The sequence below is a fragment of the Miscanthus floridulus genome, chromosome 18 (assembly GCF_019320115.1).
Source record: "Miscanthus floridulus cultivar M001 chromosome 18, ASM1932011v1, whole genome shotgun sequence".
Taxonomy (NCBI): domain Eukaryota; kingdom Viridiplantae; phylum Streptophyta; class Magnoliopsida; order Poales; family Poaceae; genus Miscanthus; species Miscanthus floridulus.
In genome coordinates, this window is record NC_089597.1 from 56917722 (window position 1) to 56923075 (window position 5354).

Below are 5354 nucleotides of genomic sequence, written 5' to 3' on the forward strand. Positions count from 1 at the left end.
AACTACCTAGTGATCGTATAAGATGTTCTACATCGATCAACTCCATTCCAATATATGATGAGTACATAAGAAGAATATATGACACGAAAGAAAAAATCTTGACAAGATTAGTTTTGAATTCCTCCGTAGACACGGTCTTCATAGACCAAAGGCATATAAGGAAAGGTCCACCGATCGGTCTTGGGAGCACACGCGAATAGAATTGGGAGCACTACCCAGTGCCCACAGTCAAACAGATCGGCCCCCATCCCCTTTCTTCCCCTGCGGTGCCTCGCCGTCGCCGGAGTAGCCCTCGCCCTGCCACCACCTGCCCTACCACCAAGGCCGTCTCTGTCGTGCGTCGCTCCTGACTCCCTTTGGCCTCCATCCTGCCCTCCGCCCCTCTCCGTTCTAGGCCACCATCCACGCCTCTAGCCTACGCTACCAGCTACGCCCTCGCCATCTGCCCGCCTGCCACCCGCCCACCTCCCGCTGCGCCCACCATGGCTGCATGCTGTTTGGCCAATGGCCGAGATTGCCAGAACATGACTGTAGGAATAAGCACAACATTGCCTTGCTCGAGGGATTCTATGATGTCATGTATGTATAGGCAGCAAGATTCCATGGCTCCCTAAGTAGTTGTTACTGGAGAAAGAGACCAAGCTGCTGGAGAAGGCGTCCACCTTCAACCATTTAATATGTAGTTCAGACATGACAAATGCTAAACTACTCATCATCGCTATCAACCTCAACAGGGATAGCTTCTTCTTCACTCAAGTACTCCATTAGTGTGTCATCCTCTACCTCGTCACCCTCTTCATCTTCACTAGTAGTCTTTGATTCATTTTCCTTTCTAAGTCGAGCAACCTCAGCAGCATCAATAAGAAGGACAGCCTCATCAACTCTGTTCAAAGGCATGTCAGGCAAGATCTCAGAAACTTTTGGTCTTCTGCCAGTGTCCACAGCACATGTCTGCTCTTGATAGGGTGCAGCAGTGGATACGACACCATCTATTTCAGAAACATTGTACAAATGACGATGCTTAAATGTCTGGACAATCCGCCAATTTGTTCCATTCTTAATATCTGGCAAATAAAAAACCTATGTAGCTTGAGTTGCCAAAATAAAACAGTCTTTCTTGTACCACAGGCTGCCAATATTGATGCTTTTACAAAACCCATCATCCCTTACTGCAGTATGCTTACCATCCAATTTGTACCAGTCACATCTAAAAAGAACAACAGTTCTTTTTGTACCACCATCCTTGGCGTGGTACTCTAACTCAATAATCTCTTTCAATGTACCATAAAAATCAATCATCTCACTTCTGTATGAGCTTGCACAGGCCACCCCGGAGTTTTGTGTCTTCTTGTTTTTGTCACGCTCGACGTGCAGTACCGCACACCATTGACAACACATGTGGAGTATGATCTAACTCTAAGGTCAGGGCCACAAGCTAGGGCAAATATATCATCATCTACCTCTTCTGATGCATTCAACCTCCACATCTGCAAAAAGGAATGTCTCAGCGTCAAAATAGTTATCTACAAGATAATTAATAATTTAAGATAAGAATAAGATAGATACTAACATAATTCCTGAACCAACTCGCAAATCCATGCTCTGTCCTTCTTCCAAGGTCTGCAGCCTGCACCCCTACTTCTGTCAATTCATCTTCAAACTTTCTATAACTCAAAAATAAAAAAACAGTAAGTTGCTAATCTAAAAATAATTAAGAAACAAATGTAATATACAAAATAGAGAATATTTTAGAACATACTTTATGTACTTCTCAGCCTGATCACAATTATGGAGAACATACCAAGCCAACTTATCAAGTTCCTCGGAGTATGAAAGATCAAATGCACCAATAAGATTAACACCATGCCCAAAAACATCAACAGTATAGGCTGATTGATCTGAAAATCCAACATTTCTTGGGAGTCGATTAAACCTTGTCTCTACATCATCCATATATCTTGAGCAAAATGTGAGGGCTTCATTTGCCACATAAGCCTCTACAATTGAGCCTTCTGGGCGTGCCTTGTTCCTAACTGACCTTTTCAATGTATACAAGGGTCATTCAATGGGGTACATCCACCCAAACTGCACAGGTCCACGGACCATAGCCTCATCAGGCAAGTGGACAGCAAGGTGAACCATGACATCAAAAAAAGCAGGGGGGAAGATTTTCTCAAGCTTGCACAATATGACTGGTATTTCAGTCTTCATTCAAGCCAAGATATCTTTGTTCAGTTTTTGGCTGCACAATTCCCTAAAAAATTTGCCGAACTCAGCAAGTGTTTGATATATATCATCATCCAACAACCCTCTCAGCCCAGCTGGTATAATCCTTTGCAACATAATGTGGTAGTCATGAGTTTTCAGGCCTTGCCACTTGATTGAGTCAGGATTTAAGCATCTTTGTATATTTGAAGCATATCCATCTGGAAACTTGGCCTCCTGCAAGAAATTATAAAATTGAGTCTTCTTTGACTTGGACAACGTATATCGAGCTTTGGGCATGTCATATGAATCTCCACTATCCTGTAATTGCAACTCGTTTCTAATTTCCAAATCAGCCAGATCGAGCCTTGCATTAACTGTGTCCTTTGACTTCCCTTTTATGTCCAGAATGGTACCAAGGAGGCTTTCACACACATTTTTTCAATATGCATGACATCCAGATTGTGTCTAAGCTTTAGAGTTGGCCAATATGGTAAGTCTCACAAACAATTCCTTCTGCCCCAAATTGGCACACGATTGCCCAAACGCTTCCTTTTATGTCCAACTCTGACATCACTAACCTTTTCTAATTCTTCTAGCAGCTCTTCTGTGGTGAAACTAGTTGGCTTCGCACTACTATCATGGAGGGATGCAAATTCATTGGCCCTACGCAAACGATGACCACTCGGAAGGAAACGACAGTGCCCAATATAACATAGCTTGCTCCTTATGGCATATGACAGAGGATTTTTGTCACAATGGAGACAAGCAAAGTAACCACTTGTGGTACAGCCTGATAGGGTACTTAGTGCTGGATAATCATGAATGCACCACAACACTGCAGCATGAAGCTTAAAATCTTTTTTGGTGATAGCATCAAGAGTATCCACACCCTTCCATAGCTCAAGTAATTCTTCTACAAGAGGCTGCAAGAAAACATCAAGGGCCTTCCCTGGTGAATGAGGACTAGGAATCAACAAAGCCATCATGAAATTAGATTCATCCATGCATGCCCAAGGTGGTAAGTTGTATGGAATCACAAAAATAGGCCACATGCTATAAGATGAACTCATGTTGCTAAAAGGGTTGAAACCATCCATGGCAAGTCCAAGTCTTATGTTCCGTGCATCTTTAGCAAAATCAGGCCAGCGGTTGTCAAAATCTTCCCATGCCTTTCCATCTGCAGGATGGGTCATTTCCTTCTCATTGTGTTTCCTCTTCAACTTATGCCACTATGCTTCCTCTGATCTTTTCTTCGAAACAAACATCCTTTGCAGCCTGGGGACCAATGGAAAATGCCGCAATACTTTTGCTGGAACCTTCTTTCTCTCAGGATCTTTCCATCTTGATGCCCCACAAACTGGACAACTATCCTTTTTTTATTTTCCTTTCTAAATAGCACACAATTGTTGGGGCACACATGAATTGATTCATAACCAAGTCCTAACTCACGTAGCATTTTCTTTGCTTCATCATATGATTTTGGAATAGTATTGAACTGTGGGAAAGCTTCTGACAAGATCTTAATAATTGCAGAAAATGCTGAGTTAGTGATCCTATAGTATGACTTCACATGGAGCATCTTGATTACAAATGTGAACCTTGTAAAATTCATACAACCAGGATATAGCTCACGCTTAGCATCTTCAATCAGCTGTTTGAAATGTGATGCAGCACCCTCATTTCCATCTTCAGGTCTAGCCTCATTTCTATGTTGTTTAGACCTGACGAGTTCCCCTAACATCTCTTCAAGTCCACAACCATTATTGGTGTGCTCAGGTACAGAAGAATCAACATTTGCATCCTCAACTACTTCTAGTTCCTCCAAAACATGAATTGTAACACCTCGGGTGTTTAAATGTTAAAATCTGACATGTCATCATATGCATTGCAAAGCATTTGGCATTTGGTGAAAACTTTGATGTGCATTTACTAAAACAAGTTTACATTTGTGTAATGAGTGTTGAATTGTATTGTTTGACTCAAGTTCAAAGTTTGACTGGGTTTTGAATTTTTCGAGAAAACCCCGCGTTTCAACATGTAAACCCTACCCTGAAAATCCATTTCAAAATCTAAGCATATTTTGGGGTTGGGCCCAAAAGCAAAAGTGTAGAGTTTGGCAAGTTATACAAAGTTTGTTTTTGGAGTTTTTCAAGTTGTTTAGAAAATTTTTGAGTAAATCAAAAAGGCGTAATTCGGTAAATTTCCCTATTCAAATTCAAAAGTTCATTTTAAAATCTAGACCGAATTAGGAGATGGTTATAAAAGCAAAGTTGTAGAACTTTTGATTTTGAACAACTTTTATGTTTGGAGATTTTTGAGTTGTTATGAAAATTTGGGAGTAATTTGTGAATTTTGGCGAATGGCAAACTTGTAATTTCGATGAACAGTGTTCACCGCTCAAAGCTACACCGGCGGCGACCTTCGGTTTGCTTCCAGGCGCGGTCGTGGCCGTCTTTGGCATCGCGCTAGCGCGGTGAAGGCCACAGCGCAGCTTCCTTGCGCTTCTGAGCTGCTCTATTTAGCCCAAGCCGTCGCCGTTGGCCCCGTTCTCTTGCTCTGTTTTCCCGACACCACCGCCATAGCTCCGGCGAGCCCGCACCGTCTCCCTAGCGCCGCGGTCGTCTTGGTAAAGGCCGTTCCAGTTCCGTCTTTCTCTTGCGCATCCACCCAGCCAACTGTGGTCGGCTGATTTCGCCGAGAACTCGCTGACCACGCTCTTCTTCCTCGCGGCCGGCAGAGTCCCCGTCGAGCGAGCGCCGTCGTGGCCAGTACTCTACGGTGAGCTTCTGATCTCGGGAAGCATTGTTTCAGCTTCTCCGTGATGCCGTGGTGCTTAATATCTTGTTGATTGCTTGTTTTGTCCACCACAGCCACTGGAACACCGCCGTCGCTATTGCTCGCACCGCCGTGATCGCTGTGAACGCCGCCCCGCTTCACCGTTGCTTCTCCGGCCTTAATTCTTGCTTGAACGTGTTCGTGGTGAGCTACTGGATCTTCCCATGCCCTTTGTTTCCCCGTTTTCGGCTTCGTTTTGCCGGCGTAACGTCGCCGAGCCACCGCATCCGCCATGGCCGACGCCAAGCTCGTAACTCGTAGTAATTCGTCTAGCTAGTGCCTTCAGTCGATGCGCCGTGATGATGTGGTCA

The 5354-nt window shown here is 43.9% G+C and overlaps 1 pseudogene; it reads right to left on the minus strand.

Annotated features, from left to right (window-relative positions):
• Nucleotides 1-477: 477 nt before the first annotated feature.
• On the minus strand, nucleotides 478-3949 carry LOC136522611 (uncharacterized; annotated as a pseudogene).
• Nucleotides 3950-5354: the final 1405 nt, after the last annotated feature.